The sequence below is a fragment of the Octopus sinensis genome, linkage group LG2, assembly GCF_006345805.1.
Source record: "Octopus sinensis linkage group LG2, ASM634580v1, whole genome shotgun sequence".
In the NCBI taxonomy this organism is placed as follows: Eukaryota; Metazoa; Mollusca; class Cephalopoda; order Octopoda; family Octopodidae; genus Octopus; species Octopus sinensis.
The window spans coordinates 120,741,052-120,761,798 of record NC_042998.1 but is presented as its reverse complement, the minus strand read 5'-3'; the positions used below and the strand labels follow the sequence as shown (position 1 = coordinate 120,761,798).

Here is a 20,747-nt window from a genome sequence, read left to right as displayed (position 1 = left end):
TGATTATTGCCTGTAGGACATGGGGCTTCATGGAAGTAACAATTAAGCGAGCTCCGTTACACAGGTGAGATGGGTCAAGATTCCTAAGCAATATAATGGGAACACCCAATTTTAGTGACAAGTTATTCAGTGGCATCTCAGTGGGTTTAAGTGTGTTTAAAAATTCAACAGAATATTGAACAACCTGATCTTGATCAACTGTTGTCAATTGATCAAAAAGTCATTTCTGATGTATCTGTTAACTTTTGAAGAAGTTCATGATTGAATTTATCAACCATTTCATTGGTTGGAGCTAATACAGCTCTTTCACATTGCCAGTTTACATCAGTGTAATTGACAAATAAATTAGGAAATACTTTATCCATAAGATCCTTAAAAGAAAGTATTATCTGACCACATCTAATTTCATGTAGCTGAAGTCTTGAGTTGAATGTTAATATCCCATTACTAATCTTAAGAAGTTCATATGATTACCTTGTAGAAGTACTTTAATGTTGCTTGTAAGATGAAGTTTTTTTCACATCTCCAAATGTACGATTTTTTTTAAGCATGCATTGATCTCATCAGCTTTTGATCCTTTGGGGATAACTGGCAATGTTTGATGAAAATCTGCAAGAAGAACTGTTACTCCTCCCATGTGTGTGCTATTGGTTTTTATGACTTGGAAGGTACGGTCAAGTACCTCTGGAGCTCCACAATGTGACAGTGCACTCATCTCAAACAATGAGGCAAGTTTGTTGGAGAACTGTTGCCATTGCAGAGTTTTTGGTAATGTTGTACATTTGAGATTCTTTCATTGCAAGGTTTAGAGGGAATTTGAACATGGAATGTGCAGTTCTTCCCCAACGAGGAGGGTAACTGCAATACCAAAAGATGCAACACCAGAAGGTTAAATTTTATTTCCTCCCATTTAGGATTGCAGGTGACTGTGACAAAAAGATCTGGTTTTCCATATGTCATAGCATGTTGTGCTTGTTAATGCATATATCGAGGACCACCTGTGAATGATGATGGGAGGATTATAAGTTGCCCCATGTTTTGCATATCACCATTTGTCCTCAGAGCATCTTGGAGATGAACATAATTTTTAACCCTTAACTTTTTTTGATTGTTACAAATGTAGAGGAGATGCTAACTCTCAACTTTAGCATACATATCAACCAGGCATTGCTGAAAAAGATCATAATTCATGTGTAACTGATATGATTGTTCTGATCTTAAACATTAGTTGGTAAGAATAGAAGCCATTTGATAACACCTTTTTGTTTGTAATTAGCTCTCCTGCAGCATTGAATACTAACACTGTTAAAGTATCATAGCAGGAATAAGATAAGGACACTAGAACTGTTAAAAAAGCCCTATCTTGAAACTGGTCATAAAGAGTGGAATAACATTTCTGTAATTATACTGAAAGATCTGCTAAGGCTTTCTAATTTGCCAAGTTTCCGAATTTGTTATAATAACCAGAATAACATTTTTTTTTTCAAATATATTTGCGAGTGTTGTGAGCGCTGTCAAATTAGCCAAATCATTATGTTGCTTATAAAAACTAGAATATTTCAGCACATAAGTGGTGATAATTGTTAACATTATTTAAACTATAACTCTCCATGATGAAAAGGAAAATCCAAACAGTGGTACTTCAAAGTGAATGCTATAATTTGTTCAATGTCCAGGGTCTGTATGCTTGTTTTGCATTGAGGTCTGTAGTTGGGATGCTTTTTGCTTTGGTGATTGGTGTGTCAATTAAGCTGGGATATATATTTTTTTTGTATGGTAGGGATTCACACAGACAGACAGACACATACACACACACATTCTCATCTTTATATATATAGAGTATATACATTTACACATAGACATGTATACATGTATATCTATATATACACATATATACATCTATGCATATACAGCTATACATATACATGTATACATATACATCTATATATATATATACATGTATGTATGTGTGTGTGTGTATATATATATATATATATATATATATATATATACATCTGTATCAATATATACATTTATGCAGATGTATACATTTGTATATATATATATACATAATATATATATCTATATATATAAAGATGAGTATGTGTGTCTGTGAATCCCTGAAACTTGAGAACTACATAACCAATTTCATTCTAATTTTACATATGCTTTACTTAGGGTTCATGTAGTGTTATAGGCCCCAAAAATGTTCAAGTTCTTGCCTAGTGCGAGCCCAGAGCAATATCATATCTTCTCCACTATTTCAGTATTACGTGTCAAAAGTGAAAGAATAACATCTCTCTATTATAATGTCAGATATTTTCACTTTAATGGTTTCACTTTAATACTGAAACTATTAAAGTTTGTGTGTGTGTTTATATATATACTAGCAGTATCGCCCGGCGTTGCTCGGGTTTGTAAGGGAAATAACTATAAAGCATTTTTAGAGAGTTATGGCCAAAAAATAGGAAAAAAAATGAAAAAAAAATGATGGTAAATTTTTTTAGAGTTAAAAAGGTCGAGTCGCGTCCCCTAGACAGTCCGTGGTTTGTCTTTCTGATTCTCGACCCCATGTCGAATTTATCGATTTTTTTCAGAAATGGGGGAACTTTTCAAAATTTTCGCTGCGTTAGTTTTGAATTATGACATTGGGCTATGTGTGTGTCAAGTTTCATCAGAATCGGTTGAAAGCCGTGGTCAGGGTGAGGGTACAACCTGACAGACACACAGACACACAGACAGACAAACTGCCGTTTATATAGAGAGAGATATACTAGCTTAAGGTGACCTGCTCTATGTGAGGTTGTGGTTGTTACGTTCTGTTGCTTCCTTTCTGTTTCTTATCGCCACATTCTCCCTCTTTGTTTCTCTCTCCTTTCCCTCTCACTTTCCCACTCTCTTACAATTCCTTTCTCTCGGACTCTCCCTCGCTTTCTCTTACTCTACCTTTCTCTATCTATCTCTCTCCCATTTATGAAAAACAAAAGATCTTGAGTACGTTGAGAAAGAAAAATATTTGGAAAGATCAATCATAAAAATCAGGCAGTGACAATGAAAAGCACACTTGCCTTTTGTGCGTGCCACTATTTGAGCGATTAAAAATAAGGAAAAAAAGGATTTCTTTGTTAAATTTAATATTTATTTTGGGAATTTTTCGACGATTGACCATGCAAATGAAAGCTCTAAACACATGCAGCTGTAAATTTCTTCCAGCAAAAATGAAAACTGTAAACAATAAAAAATAAAAGGCAAAAATACGTAAAACTGAGAAATTTTTTTCAACTTCAAAAATCCCAAAATGAGGCAAATAACCAAGAAATCAAACAACTTTTTCACATTTCAGCTTTATAGATATTGATGATTATATATATATATATACACACATATATATATATATGCATACACATTATATATATTTATATACACACACATATATATATATAAATTAAGACAATATATCTGATTAATAATATCTGTTATGATTGTGCGGTGGTGATGGGTGATAATAATTCACCATTCTAAAAGACCTGTGGTGGGAATATTTAAACTTTTGCGGTTGTCAACACTTTCTCTCTATAGATACAGACGTACAGTGAGAAAGGTGGTTGGAGAAAGAGTGACAGAGTGACGGCCAAGGTGGAGAGGGATGTCAAACATCGTTATAGAGAGAAAGTAGAGGGAAGGAAGGAAAGAGAGAGATCAAGGAAGACAGGGTGATATCTGAAAGCGAGAAATGACAAACACTTGTCAAAGTTTGGGTTTTGTTGCCCTAGTAACCACAGCTTTTGAAGTATGGGTTTCTAACCTAGTGCAGTCACTTTCTCGCCTCTTTTTACATGTCCCTATAAATTTTGGAGCCAATCCGACCCCATCTACTGCCCCTTAAACCGTTCCCATCCCAAAATGAGACAAAAAAATTTTTCACATTTCAGCTTTGTAGATATTGATAAAAGTAATTTTAGAGACAGAACCACCTTCAACTCAATCAACACTGAAAGGTTTTATACCCACTACTCCATAAAATGTTAAAAATTAAATCTTATACTAACTATATCTATTCTGAATCCTGTATTTTCCGTTTATAAGACTACACGTGTTTCATGAAAGTACATCGGTATTGATTAGATATGAGGTATCTAGTTTCAATACTTACTCGGGTCGACATACTTCCAGTCTTCAGTTCCTTAAAAGATTTTTTCCTTATGTTTTTGTTCCTTAAATGTTTATTCCTTGAGTTTTTATTCCTTAAATTTTTAATTTTATTTTTTATTCCTTAAATTTTTAATATTCAGTTATTATTATTATTATTATTTGTATTTTTATTCATGTGTACATGTTAAGTAATATTATATTGAAGATGTAGAGTATCATAGAGGTATAGATGTAGAGTATCATAGAGGTATAGATAGGGGTAGAGAAAAATGGTGAGGAATCCACATATATATGCATATATATATCATCATCATCATCGTTTAACGCCCGTTTTTCATGCTGACATAGGTTGGATGTGTTGACTAAGATCTAGAGAGTCAGCAGCTGCACCAGGCTCCAGTCTGATCTGGCATTGTTTCTACAGCTGGATGCCCTTCCTAATGCTAACTACTCCGAGAGTGTAGTGGGTACTTTTTATGTGCCACTGGCACAGAAGCTAGTAAGGCAGGCCTGGCATTGACCATGTTCGGATGATGCTTTTTATGTGCCATCTGTATGGGAGCCAGTCAGGGGACACTGGCCTATGCTACATGAAACCACCTCAATTCTGGGAAGAGGGTATTTTCAAGTTAAAGGAAAGATGGAGACACATTGTGCAACAAAATGGTTCAAATTTGGTAGATCAAAAATATAATGGCAAGTACTTATTGACCTTTTTCTTTCCTTTAAAAATCGGCACGAACTTTCCGGACAACCCAATATATCTTCTATATATATAAAACTGTAGTTGTGTGAGTGTCTGTCCCCTTCAATTTAGATTCCTAACTACTCCCACATTTTGCGGTGCAGTTTAACCAAATTCGGGTATCTTATAGTCGTGATTCATATCGAGCCCGTCTGAGTATTAGCGCGCGTCTACGATGAGTCTACGATTTAAAAAATAATTTAACATCATTTTTTATTCCATTTTAATGCATAATTTTTCGTGTGTCGATGGCGGCGGAGTTGGCGTCCAGGGTCACACCTGCACCTGTTTGCTTCTCCCCCTTCTTCCCTCCCTCGTGAAGCTGTGGGGAAGGGAGTGTAAGGAAATCAACGTCGTAAAGCGTTGTCAAGGAGACCAGCGTTCTTTTAGAACAACGACTTCATGGCTCGAAGACACCAAAACAGAAATGGCTAAGAAAGCCCGAATTGGCATCTATAAGGGAAGTAACTCTCTAAAAATGTTTATATAGTTATTTCCCTTACAAACCCGAGCAACGCCGGGCGATACTGCTAGTATATATATATATATACACACACACACTGTTATATTTGGGGACGGTCATATTTTTGCCAATTAACCACATGCACGATATACTCGTTCTTCTCGTCAGCTTTATTCTTATTTTAGTGTCCTTTCTCTGAAATCTTTTGTCACACATCCTGTGATCTCTTCAGTGACTCTCCATCCCCCATATCTCTTCTTGTTCTGTTTAGTCCACAGAATGACAGAATGGACAAAAAAAGAACGAGAGAAGACATGTGGGATGGAGAGTCGCTGAAGAGATCACAGGATGCGTAACAAAAGAGTTCAAAGAAAGGTCATCAAAATAATAAGGATAGGAAAACTGAAGTGAAGACCAAATATATTTAGTGCATGTGATTAATTGGCAAAAATATGATCATCCCCAAACACAATAGTCTCTGTTTCAACACACGATTTCACATCAGGAATCTTGCAAAACAAATACATAAACGTGTGTGTGTGTGTGTGACATATATGTCCCTACCTTCCAAACGTGGAGTAGATAAAACATGGGACAATTGATGAAGAGAATGTTCATTATGTTGCCTGTCTCGTTTCTCTATTTGTTTCTTTCGTTGTTCGAAAAAAGTTCGTTTTCAATGTTTTTTTGTTGTTATTGTTTCTCATTTTGTTGACGTTTTTTTGATGTTCTGTACCCATATATGGATATATATATATATATACATATATATGTCGGTATGTACATATATGTATGTATATATGCATGTATTTATATATATATATATATATATATATATATATATATATATATATATGTGTGTGTGTGTGTGTGTGTGTGTATATATAGGCTCAAGAGTGGGTGTGTTGTAAGTGGCTTGCTTACCAACCACATGGTTCCAGGCACCTTGGGCCGACCAAAGCCTTGTGAGTGGATTTGGCAGACAGAAATTGAAAGACACCTGTCATAAATATATGTAACGGCAGTGTTGTTAAAATGTTGGTTGCCAGCATGCGAGGTAAAAAGAGTTAATTTCAGCTGGTACATGTGTACACGATCTCAAAGTAGTATATATATAGAGAGATTTGGTAATGTTACAGAAAAAAAATGTGAATTAGTGAAAGTGAGAGTGGTGGAATGAAACAATTGCTTCGTTGATGAGTTACCATAGTTGTCCCTTTGTGCCTCTTCCTTTAGAGACGTCGTTTTGTTCAGCCAGACTCGGTTCCCACTAATTTCTTTATTACCAATAAATGGCTTACACAGACGGGACAGCATAAGGACAAAAGGAAAAACAGTTCTATATTTAAGAGATGAGGAATTATGTATATTATTTACATTTGACGGATATTTGTCCTCATCTTGTTTGTTGTTAATGCAACGTTTCGGCTGATATACCCTCCAGCCTTCATCAGGGGAAATTTCGAACCTGGGTTCTCATTCCTAAGGTATTTTTCGATGATATTGTTTTTACTGTTGTTGTTGTTGTTGTTGCTGTTGTTGTTGTTGTTGTTGCTGCTGCTGCTGTCGTCGTCGTTGTCGTTGTTGTTGCTGCTGCTGCTGCTGTTATTATTCAGGTCACTGTCTGGAATCAAACTTGGAATCTTGGGGTTAGTAGCCCGTGCTCTTAACCACTATGCACTATGCGTAATAATAATAATAACATCGAAAAATACCTTAGGAATGAGAATCCAGGTTCGAAATTTCCCCAAGACACCTGATGAAGGCATTTTTCCTAGTTAATTTTTGCTCCTGCCACTGCTTCGTATCTTTTGATGGTGTCTTCTACATGAGGTAGCTGCCCTTCATCAGACATGATGATGGTGACATCATCTGCATATGCGTCATTCTCCTACTGTAACATACATCACACGGATCTTCCCCCACCGTGTGGCCTCTAACCTCTGCAGCAGTGGCTCAAAAGCCAATACATACAGCAATACATACAGAAGCAGGAACAGGGCCCTGGCGAACTGAATTTTCAATCGCGAACAGCCTCAAGAAGAAACCGTTCACCTGGACGATTGAATCGCTGTTGCTATATTTAGCATTGATCCATCCATGGAAAGTTGGGCCCAGTCTGACCGCCTGGATGACCGCAACAGATACCGATGGTCAGCCCTATCGAATGCCTTAGACTGGTCTAAATTCACCAGTGCCCCACCTATAGTGTAGCGTATGAGGTGAAGGTTGTCATGTATTGTACTGCTTAGGATGGCACATGTCTGTACCTCTCCCACCAGGTCGCCCACGACAAGCCTCACTCTCTTGGCTAACACCTTGGCCAAAATCTTAAATTCTGTATTCAGCAAAGTTATGGGCCTAAAGTTATTAATGTCATTCCCCTTGCTTGGATCCTTCCAGATCAGTGTCACTACTCTCTGGCTCACAGACTTGGGAATTCTCCCGTTCTGCTGCCAGTTTGCATATACACTGGCCAGTATGTTCCTGAACAAGTGTGACATACTCTTATAAAATTCGAAAGGAAGACCATCCAGTCCCGGCAACTTGTCCCCGAGGCACTCAGAAAGCACCTCTATGACTTCCACAGCTGTGATCGGCCCTTCATAGCACTCTGCCTCATGTGCTGAGAGACACGGGCCGCCAGTCAGGAAATCCCCATGGTCCAGCGTCCCACTCCTCCCGAACAACACAACAAAATGCTCCTGAAAGGCCTTACACATCTCTTCTTGTTTGTTGATTTCTTGTCCTTGTTCATTTACCAGACCTTATCGTAGCATCTACGTCACATTGGGTTTCTACCAAGCGAGCACACCTGGAAACGTTGATACCCTTGTAACTCAGTGCATGTACTTTAGCCTGGATCTTGCAACCTCCGTGTTTGGTATTGAGGTGTTGGTCCAAGACCGATCTCGCCGCCAAAACTTGGGGTGCAGAGCCCACTCTCAGCGCCTCTTCTAACATCTTATCAAGAGACCTTTCTACTTTAACTTGTTCTAGACTTAACTGTTTGCTAAATCTATTAGACTCAAGTCGAATGGCTCTTTTGATGGCAACCCACCACCAGTTATTCAACATGGTGCCGGTAAGTGCCCTCATGACTAACTCCTTAATCTGGTTGTGGTATGCCAATAGAGTCTTGTTCAACTTCCAGTAACCAGATCTCTGTCTATGGACTTTATCTGTATGTACCTTACACATCACTAATTTGTGATCCATCTAGGGTATATACAAAAATTGTGGACAGCTAAAAGAGGACCTAGTAGTCATTATTATCCTGTCTATATAAGACCTGAGAGATCCGTCGTTATTATTCCAAGTCCACATTGGAATGCTCAGATTCTCGAGTCTGAATCGATCTGCCAGCCTAAATCGCTTCAGTAAATCAATGTGGCATGAGTTACTTTTCCTACCGGTTGAGCCAACTTTATCTAGGTGTGCTTCTAGAATAGCATTAAACTGACTTTGGCTTAAGGAGATCTTGTTTTTATAACTATCCAAAACCAGCCAGAAGGATAGACATATTGTTGAGAACAATAGATTTCGTTGGTGGTGTGTTATCTCTATTCTAGATTTTGGTGGCCTAGAAGAGGTTAGAAGGGTCAAGTGGCAAAGACATTATTCTGCTTAGCGAAGGCATCTGGCAAATGTGACTGCTGTTACTCACAGAAAACCTATTGTTTTAGCATGAGAAAAGTGCTATTGAACTGTTAAGTGAAATTTGGCAATTGAGGATTGAATCCATACTATGCCTGCATGAAGCCACTACACACACACACACACGTGCGCGCACATGTATGTATATGTATATATATATGTGTGTGTGTGTTTGTACCCCCACCACCACCACCATCGTTTGACAATCGATGCTGCTGTGTTTACATCTCCATAAATTAGCGGTTCGGCAAAGAGACTGGTAGGCTTACAAAAAATAAGTCCTGGGGTTGGTTTGATGTTTCTAATCAATAATTTTCCCCTTCAGATCCCTTTGGAATTACTTACAGCCTTTAACTGGGCTCCAACTGGTCACAAACTCTTTCACCATTATCAAGAACAACTATGGATAAGTTCTATGCACCTGCTCAACGAGGCAATCCAACTGGATTAACCCGAGTATGCTTCTTCAATGACAATGCTCACCCACACGTCGCTAATTTGACCAAAAAAATGCTATTTAAGCACTCAGTTGGGGATGGTCATATCAAGTTCTATCACATCTATCGTATTCTTCTGACATAGTGACCTCAGATTATCCTCTTTGTTGATCAGGATCTACTATGGATAAAGTCCATGGAAAATCTTTGGGCTGCTGAGGGGTATTACCAGTTTAAGATGAACTCTATAGGCAAGACTGTCCGAGATGCACGAAGGTGGAGACCAAACTGCACTATATATACTCGTGCTGTGTGCAAGCACTGCTGACTTGTGGAGTTATGCCAGACAGCTGTTGTCATTTGTGAGATCAATTTGGCTATTGGCCAACTCCATCGTGAGGATTTTCTTCCCACCTACCTTTAAGAAGATTGTCTAACCAAGGCAAAAGATATTGTACAGTGGACGACACTGAAAGGATTGAGGGCAAACACCTTCATCTAGAGTCAGGCCTGCATCTAATTTTTCAAGTTTCACTTGGAAAGGATTAAGAGAGAGTGTGGAGATGGAAGTACTCTCCCTCAACGAATCTGTGGAAAGGTGGGTAACTCTAACAAAAATGATTAGAGCAGATGGAACTATTGTACGCATGTACCTATAGATTGGAGAACAACAGTTGGGCGAGGTCTTGTGTCCTAGGTGGTCAGGGCAATCCTGGATCTGTGGGGTTCTTTGATGAGGCCTAGTTGGAGGCTGTTTTCCTTCAGAAGAACTGCATTATCCAGCTGTTCACATATTTTGTGTACTTTTATCTCATTTCCCCTTCTTTTCCCTTTCTTATCCTTATCTTTTATGTCAACCCTACAATAATTGTGAACTGACTTTGTAATGTCCTTCTCAACTGATGCCCCAGTGATAAATAAATGAAAGTATCATTATCAATATCCTCTTCATCACCATTGACATCATTATCGTCGGTTTTTGCTGCTGCCCTTCGGCATTGGTGTCTTCAATTAACACGCACACACATTTCCATACTCAAAATGCAGTTTCTTTCATTCAGTTTTCAATTTGCATAAAAGTAAGAAATTCTTCAAATTTTACAAAATTGCTAGACATATTTTTCAGATGAGATTAAGAGTTTCAGAAAATTCACTGAATAGGCTTTGTTTTCCTTAAAGTTTTTTTAAATGAATAATAATTCTTAGTTCATCGCTTTTCTTTAAGTCATTTTTATTATATTTTGTTTGAGGTAAAAATTTAATCCATTTAAGTTAAAACATTTTTTTTTTTTGTATTTCGAGTATTTATATGCTGCTTTCAGTTTCACTCCCATCCCCACTCCGTGTAAGTAAGATCTGTCGATAGCTAATAATTCTATAAAATCCTGATATTTTTTGGAAAGGAAATCCCGTATAAGCACTGATTCAATCATCAATTAATATTTTGTTGTAGTTCACGTGATGTTGAATTTTGTTTTTTTAGTATGTAAAGCTATTTATAACTTTCTGTGTAGACCAAAGTTGTTTACTGCATAAAAGACGTCTAAGAACTGTTACCACTATGCTCACCAAGCATGAATAGACAGTGCAAGTGCTTCTTGATGTGGAAAATGACAGTTCTATCATAAACATCAGAATTGAGGCAACTGGTGTCTTGAAACAGATTACTTGCCTCTAATTATTTTTATTACCATTCATCTTGAATATATGCTGAGAGTTCTTGATATATCAAATAAATTGTTATTATTTCATAACTACGATTTGACTGAAGGATCCTGTCTTATAAATACTGTGCTGAATATTTTGAAAGAAATTAGAATAAATGAGGCAAAAATTTCAGAGCATCTTCTCTCTGGCCAAGGAATTCAATTTAGAAGACAATGTTCTATTTCTCAAAGCAGGTGTTGGGTTCCAGAGCATATTATACCATGCCCATTGCTAAGAGGTGCTCTGGGCGCACTACCCACCTCATTATTCAATGCTGCACCCTCAGATTTACAATGATACACTAATTTCAAAACTTCACTTTTGTATTATTATAAATTAGTGCCCACTCAAAATATTCTGAAGCACCCTTAGGTACCAAAGTCTGGTGGCAGGTCTGTACTCCACAATCATCAGTACTAATGTTAAAGCTAGTTCATGGAGATTCTGACAATAAATACTGATTTTACAATAGTATTTTTGTTAACTACGTTGAAGAACTCCAAATTCACTTAAACGTAGCACAAGGATATCCGTAGCTTTGTCTCCTAAATAAGAAGCATTCTTAGAAGTTTCAAGTTTATATTCTGATTATGAACATAAACTCAGTCCTTTTTACAACTATGCAATACAAAACATTACAATTTAGAAAACAAGACTTCTAAGAAACTACCAGATAGGTTCTTCATGATATCCATCTAAAGCTACTTGTCTGCATATCTACAAACTGTATGCAACATATGTAGACATTTTGTAAAACTTTTTTACCAGTTCGTAATCGATGTTTAAAACAAATTGGAAGAAAAAATTTCCAGTGTGTATGTGTGTGCACATGCACGCGCGAGCATGTTTGTGAGTGTGTGTATGTGTGTGTGAGTGTGTATACGCATGCACACATGTAACATTTCATAAATATTTTATAGTTATATTAAAAAAAATAAACCTGTTTCACTTGGTTTATTTGAATGGATTCTCAACAATAGTCCAATGTAGTATCAAAACTTCACATAAATTCAGAAGCCCAAGACTCGCTTAATGCGGAATAATAAATAGCTCCTTAAGAAGACAGGTGCTAAATGCACATGCTCCTGAGTAACGTGTCAAGGTTAAAAATTTATTCAATGATTCAAAACTTTTTTTTTTCTGTTTACTTTGTTCAACAAAAATATATTTTAAGTTTCAGACTACATTAGCTTAGATTCTAAAGTTTTAAATACAGAATACCATGAAATAGAAGGTTAAATGGTCAATGCTTTTAATTATTGGAGCTTGTTGCAGTCCTATGGCAGTATGTAAAACTGACGTTAAACAATGATGATGTGTATTAGGGGCCGATTTGTAGCTAAACAATATGCATAAGTTTCTTTCTCACAGTAGTGATAAGAGACAGCCTTTCGAGGAATAAAACACTGGTTAAAAGTTAATATAGAAATCAAATTTGTAATGAAAAAAAAAATTGCATTATCAAGTAAATGTTGCATAATATTTATTCCCTGTTCTATATTTAAGAGATGAGGAATTATGTATATTATTTATATTTGACAGATATTTGTCCTCATCTTGTTTGTTGTTAACACAACGTTTCGACTGATATACCCTCCAGCTTTCATCAGGTGTCTTGGGGGAAATTTTGAACCTGGGTTCTCATTCTTAAGGTATTTTTCGATGCTATTATCATCATTATCATTATTATTATTATATGCCTGGAATCGAACTCGGAATTTTGGGGTTAGTAGCCTGCACTCTTCACCACTACGCCATATGCACGTGGGCTATTATGGAGTGAATTTTAGGGTTTATAAATCTAATATTCTCCTATCTTTCCTTAATACTGGTTCCCATATGCTGTTCATATCTGCACACGGTCTGCTTAGGACGTCGTTGCGTACTAGCATATGTGCTACTTCTTTTAGTTTTCGTATTTTCCAGTGGTGTTCTCTGTCTATTATTTTAAATTCATCCCACAGGGAGAGGTGGTCTCCATTTTTCCATACATGATCAGCTATACCCGATTTATCAATATCCCCCCCCCCATGTCACAGCTTTGCAATGTTCCTCTACTCTTATTTTGAGGGGGCAACATGTTTCGCCTTTGTCTACCCAGGGTGGTGAATTATCAGAACTGTTAGAGAGTTGGGCAGGATGTTTTTTCAGTATCTTTTCTTGCTCTTTGTGTTCTGGCAGCAATGTTGATGACAATGCTGGTGTGTTAACTGAAGTTGGCTCAAGTCTGTTAGCTAAATATTAATGGTTTGAGGACAGGACACTTGCATGTTTAGACACCTACTAATCTCCATAAAAAACAACAGTGTAACAGTATTTTTGTCCTTGGGTAGCAACTATTATTATTCCCATAGAAAGTATGAAAAACAGTTTGCTTTTGTTAGATTTATTCAAACTCCAAAGAAACCCTCTCAATACATGGCTATGATGCTCTCCCACTACTCCTGCTCATGATCAGAAATGCACATATTATTGTCAGCCACTAAGGGATATGCTCAGGTGGTTAAGGGCAAGCAACTCTGTGGTATTGAGCAGAATACTTGCTATAATGATATTTCTGCTTCAGCACTAAATATCAGAAATATAATAGAAAATTGTTCATTTCAAAACATTGCTGTCCAGGTCACAAATGCAATAGTCATTTTGTTTGGTTTCTAGATAGAAGCAAATAAAAAATAACACTTACTAACCACACACACACAAAAAACTAAAATTTTGTTACATAAATTTAGTGCAGACCAGTGTATACATGTACTAATGTATGACCAACATTGACCCTACATTGACCCTACATTTTGTTTGGTTTCTAGATAGAAGCAAATAAAAAATAACACTTACTAACCAAACACACACAAAAAAACTAAAATTTTGTTACAAAAATCTAGTGCAGACCAGTGTATACATGTACTAATGTATGACCAACATTGATTGACAGAGGCCCTACATACTTTGGAGAGGAAATAAAGCCTGAATATCACATCTTAAATTTGTGTGATTGTTGAAGTCAATAGAGCTAATAAATTGTTGGAGGGGAATGTTTATACATAATATATGGAATATATTTATGAAGGATAAGAAAAAGCATGTGATGATGTGTCATTTCTTAAGGGTATTAGTAATATCAAGAAAGAAAACGTCAAGGTTGAAGTTAAGAGATGTTGATGAATCAAACAATATAACTGTTTACAGGCAACAATAGAAATCCTAGTTTCATAGTTATTGGAGACAGCAAGTCTAACACAGATCTAAGATTAAAAAAGGTACTGAAGATCAATAAGTAAAATACAGGCTTTTAATACAATAGCAAAATGTCATTGGGTGCAACAGAACATTCTATTTAGATCACCAAACTGACAGTCACTGTTGACTAAATCTTTGGATAAAATCTCTTGTATAGTTAGATTCTACCTCTTTTTTTTACTTATCATACACTTGCATATCATACACAGGTTATCTTGGTATATTTTCGACTTAATTTTCATAACAATACGAGAATTATTTGACTTTTATGCTCAGTTAGAATTGACCTTACCCCGACAACAAAAGGATATATTGGAATGACATGTATTGGAAATGAAAATCTTTTACATTGTCACTTGATCAGTTAAAAATGGCGAAAAAAATTTCTTCTGATAAATGATAGAGGACACATAAGATAATGTGGTTTTAAACACACTGCTTCAAAAACAAGTTAGAGCTGAAAAGTTGCTCAATCAGAACTGATTTGAAGATAAACAACAACAGTACTTTGAATAATTTTATTTCTATTAAGTATGTATAACCCTGTCAATGATCTATGTTCAAAAGTGTTCTGGATGTGATCCTTTTTTTTTTTTTCAGACATAGTATATCTAGAAATTTATTATTAAATATGCCATTTATTATTTTTTTAAGATAGTAGCAGGTGAAGGAGAGTTTAAAGATAATAGCAAGTGAAGGAGAAATTACTGAAAAGCTCCTTATTGGCGTGTGTCACACATGAACAATGAAGTGTTAACTACTACTTAAAATATAACTAGTATCGTGATTAAATGAAAGATAAAGAAACTAGTCTGGACCTTAAACTGAATGCTAACTCCACAATATTCATTCTACCCATGCAAATTTAAATAATTAATCAAATCAGAGACCATGTGGAACCACAGTTAAAAATAGCAAATATATCTTATTCCTTACATTTTTCATTCATATATTGTACAGTAATGATGATATGTTGATGTAAAGTATTGTACAATATTAGGAAATGGTGAAAGTAGTCATTAGTAAAAAATGATATAAACACACACAGTAACGTTTATAGTTAGTGATAGTGTTGTGTAGCCCTTGGTCAACCTTGATTCATACAGCAGGTAGTCAGTCAGTTAAACTCTTACAAATCAGTTGACCAAAAGTCTTGTTAGGCTTTTGTATGTATGTCTGTATGCATGTATGTGTGTGTGTGTGTGTGCATGCATATGTCTCTATGTGTGGGTGTATGTATGTATATGTAGTGACAGTATCTAAAAAAATATAGCAGCATTGTGAATGCTGAAATTTTTAAGTGTTAAAAAAACTTTCTCTTTAATGTGTCAGGCAACTGAGAACGAAAGAGAAATGTAAGAGAAAACAAACAGCAAACAGGAAACAATTCCTAGAATAACAGCACACACATTCAACAACAAACATGAAAGGAACATGCCATTCTACAAAACTGCCCTCAGCCCAAATGAAGATATGATGTGGCCATGAGAGTAAGTGGATGCCAGGATCAGGTGATCCCCTCCCCACCTACTACATTCATTGTGGGTCTACTGGCTAGTTACACTGATGATACTTGAGGTGTAGCAGTTCAGGTGGTTAAAATGAACAGAGCTAAGATATTGCATGGTGTTGGGTGTCATATAATCACAAATTTCTCTAGGTTCTTAGTGAGCATGGACCTTCCTCTCCTTATCATGAAAGACTTGTGTCTGATGCCCCTGTGCACCAGACATCAAATAGTAGGCTCCACCACCTTGAGCTGCTTGGTAATGGCACCCATCAATCCATTAGGTCATCCCAGATTTGCTGGATGAACTCCACTATTCTAATGATGTTAGCCATAGATAACACATAGCTGCTAGAGGCCTCCAGCTCTTTCTCAACACTGAACATGAAAGACCTGGCCAAGTTCAAGAAGCTGGCATCTCCAAGTCACAATGGCTGGTAGCTAGAGCCATGAGTATAGCTTACCTTTTCTTTTTTGTATCAGACTGAAATCTGCCATACAGATGCTATCAATGTGTCTGAAGGTAAAAAAGCAGTGAGCTGGCAGAATCATTAGCATGCTGGGCAAAATGCTTAGCTGTCTTTATGTTCTGAGTTCAAATGCTACTGGTGTTAACCTTACCTGTCATTCTTTCAGGGTCAATAAAATAAGTACCAGTTGAGCACTGGGGTTGATGTAATTGTCTTAGCTTGTCCACCAAAATTGCTGGCCTTGCATCAAAATTTGAAACCAATATGTTAGAAAGAACAAAACTCTTAAAATTTGATGCATACAGCATGAAAATATACTGAGTTATCTTCTATTTATGGCCTACTAACTTTTGCTCACTTATATCTGGCATAATGTTGAAATCTTCAAGTAGTTTCATTAATGTTTCTTATCATGATGGATGGTTTTTGTGGTCCAATGACACTGAAAACAACGCTGTCAGAAGTTTAGTACACCTATGGTGGTACGATTGAAGCAAAGGATTCAGACATATATACATCATCATCACCACCATCATCATTTACATTTACTTTCCATGTTGGCACAGGTTGAATGGGTCATCACAGTCTGGGTTACTTCCTAGGGTGAACTACTGCTTCAAAAGACTGGCACACATATATATCAGCTTGGTTTCTATGACTGGAGGGCACCCAATCTTGGCAAGAAATTTGAACAGGCCATCTCTCTACCAACAAGATCAAAAACCTTTGTGGAATCAATGAAAGTGATGTAGAGTAATTGTCTTAGTTCTCTGAATATTTCTTGTAATTGTTGAAGTGTGAAAATTATATGAACTACAGAATGTTCTATCTTGAAGTTACACTCAGATTCAAAGTATACCTTTTCATGTGATTTTTCTACAATATTTTAAGAACCACATAAGGAAAAACCTTCCCAATGATGTTTCTATGTATGTGTATGTGTGTATGTACACACGTCTTCGTCTTTTGTTTATATATATATATATATAATTGCAGCGTGGAAGGTGTTTGTAAGCCATTTAAGAAACACACAAAAGCCGTTCGATTCACTTCAACATTTAAGTTTAATTTGTCAAAATATTTTCGTCGCTAAAATCCGCGACCTGTTCACTGACAAAAATCCGTGCTGCATCTGAGCCCAGATGCAGCACGGATTTTTGTCAGTGAACAGGTCGCGGATTTTAGCGACGAAAATATTTTGACAAATTAAACTTAAATGTTGAAGTGAATCGAACGGCTTTTGTGTGTTTCTTAAATGGCTTACAAACACCTTCCACGCTGCAATTGTTTACGTTTCAGCACATGATCTCAGATCAAATCACTTGCTATGCGAGGACATCTCCGTAATATATATATATATATATATATATATATATATATATATAATTGCAGCGTGGAAGGTGTTTGTAAGCCATTTAAGAAACACACAAAAGCCGTTCGATTCACTTCAACATTTAAGTTTAATTTGTCAAAATATTTTCGTCGCTAAAATCCGCGACCTGTTCACTGACAAAAATCCGTGTTGTCAGTGAACAGGTCGCGGATTTTAGCGACGAAAATATTTTGACAAATTAAACTTAAATGTTGAAGTGAATCGAACGGCTTTTGTGTGTTTCTTAAATGGCTTACAAACACCTTCCACGCTGCAATTGTTTACGTTTCAGCACATGATCTCAGATCAAATCACTTGCTATGCGAGGACATCTCCGTAATATATATATATATATATACATACACACATATACTGTATAGTTACACCTAGAAAGTTACCCTCCCAGGCACAAGTCCGGGCAATGATGTTTATAGAAGACCAGCAGTCGCCCATGCATACCAGCCTCCCCTCTTCATGCCACCAGTGTTATCCAAGGGAAAGGCAAAGGCCAATACAGCTTGGCACATGTGACATTGCAACTCATTTCTACAGCTGAGTGACCTGGAACAACATAAAATAAAGTGTCTTGCTCAAGAACACAACATGTAGCCTGGTCCAGGATTCAAACTCACAACATCACGATTATAAGCTCGACACTCTAACCACTGAGCCATGCCATCACCATCACCAGTACCACCACCATAACTACCATACACACACCATTCAGACTTCTGACGCCACCACCATCAATACCTATGACTTTGTCGCCTTTCCCTCCAACACCATCAGCACTGTCTTTCACATCGCTTACTATCACCATCATCCCTGATTGCCTTGGCTACCACCACCACCACCACCACCATCACAATCATCACCATTGCCTCCGCCTCTATCACAGCTCATACTATTACTATTACCCCATTACCATCACAACCATGAATCTACTACCAACTTCACCGACTCTATGCCTACTATTACTCTCACCCCATCATGAGGGATAGTAGAAGTATCATTGAATAGTGAGAGAGGGGATCAAAGTGTGACAACTTGAAGGGTTTAGTCACACACAGAAATTTGTTTTGCATTTATTATTATAGATATAAATATATCTTTTCACTTTTATCTTTTATTTGTTTGTCATTGACTGTGGCCATGCTGGGGCACCACCTTGAAGGGTTTAGTCACACAAATCGACCCTTGTACATTTCTTTTATAAGCCTGGTACTTATTCTAGTGGTCTCTTTTGCTGAACCAAGTTAGAGGAACATAAACAAATCAACACTAGTTGTCAAATGGTGTGCTGGGACAAACATAAATGCAAAGACACATAAACATAGATATAAACATATATATGCATACATATACATACATACATATATGTACACACACATACATGATGGGCTTATTTAATGTTTCTCATCACCAAATCCACTCAAAGCATTGATCAGCCCATGGCTACAGTGGAAGACACTTGCCCAAGTTGCCTTGCAGAAGGTATGAACTCACTACGTAACACATTTCTTTTAGGAAAAAAAATGCATGATCCATTCCCATCTGGTCAAGTTCTATCTATGACTGAAAAGATTAAGTAAGTTGATAAAAAAAGAAAGAAAAAGAAAAATACCCAAACTGTTCCATCATCCACTCCATGAAAAATATTAAGGTGCCATAAAAACCATCTTTATATAAAACATTGGATAGAGAAAATGGAGTTTTACTGAAGCAAAAAGTGCTACTACTAACTAATACAATAGCAGGCAGTATGTTTGGTTTCACAACAAACAAAAGACTCTTCCTTTCACCCCTAATCTAAACCCTTGAAAAGTTTGAAAAGGATTTAACTAAAGTTGTGTGTGTGTGTGTGTGTGTGTGTATTAGAGCAAATTTGGTTTACACCTGTTTCCAGTAGTCGTTATAGGTACATTACTGATAGGTTTACTCAACTGGTCTTTCGATCAATTGAGGAAAATTGAACGACCTAAGAAAATTAATGCTATTTTCATCAGACCCATGTATGTATGTATGTATGTAAGTATATATATATGAGTGGAGGCGCAATGGCCCAGTGGTTAGGGCAGCGACTCGCGGTCATAGGATCGCGGTTTCGATTCCCAGACCGGGCTTTGTGAGTGTTTATTGAGCGAAAACACCTAAAGCTCCACGAAGCTCCGGCAGGGGATGGTGGTGATCCCTGCTGTACTCTTTCACCACAACTTTCTCTCACTATTACTTCCTGTTTCTGTTGTACCTGTATTTCAAATGTCTGGCCTTGTCACTCGCTGAATATCCCCGAGAACTACGTTAAGGGTACACGTGTCTGTGGAGTGCTCAGCCACTTACACGTTAATTTCACGAGTAGGCTGTTCCGTTGATTCGGATCAACTGGAACCCTCGTCATCGTAACCGACGGAGTGCTTCCAAAATATATATATGAGCAAAACGCCACCTGTCCAATGGAAAGTGCTGAGTTGTCAAACATTTAAACCAAATTTTCTCAAAACAACTTGTCCAACTGTCCCATAGGCCTCCCCTTTGAGAAACACTGATTTAACCTAAATTTGAGACACTAGCAAAAGAAGAAATAAAGATAGACTTTTTTCTATTCCAAAGAAAAACAATTTTATTCACCAAATATGCAACTGGAGGGTTTAAAGTACCAGTAATGATAAGGCTGTTGACTGGGAGAACACAAACATGGTTTAAACAGTAAGCTTGACAGGAAAGAAACGTTCCTTTAAGCAGTACAAAAACAACAAAAAATGGAAGGTGCAGTTATGTACAGGTTGACGGAAGAAAAGCAAGACAAAAATGATGCATGCAAATGGGTTAGCTGGAGGTAAATCTAGATGGAAAAGCATGATGAATTTATGAGATCGTACCTGGGACAATAATAAGTTTATCCGATAAAACATGTAGGAAATCAACTTGGGGCGATTTTTGATGAAAAGCAACAACCTAGGGAACTAAGTAACTAATTTTAAGCTAGCTTACTTTACG

At 36.9% G+C, this 20,747-nt stretch overlaps 1 protein-coding gene across 1 annotated transcript in view; it reads right to left on the bottom strand.

Moving 5' to 3' along the window:
• Nucleotides 1–7,094, bottom strand: part of LOC115222277 (long-chain-fatty-acid--CoA ligase ACSBG2) — a 65,246-nt gene extending 58,152 nt beyond the window's left edge. The window contains exon 1 of the mRNA XM_036499080.1: nucleotides 7,076–7,094. The gene's annotated coding sequence lies outside the window, so the exon portion shown is untranslated. The remainder of the gene's footprint in view (nucleotides 1–7,075) is intronic.
• Between the last annotated feature and the right edge of the window lie 13,653 nt (nucleotides 7,095–20,747).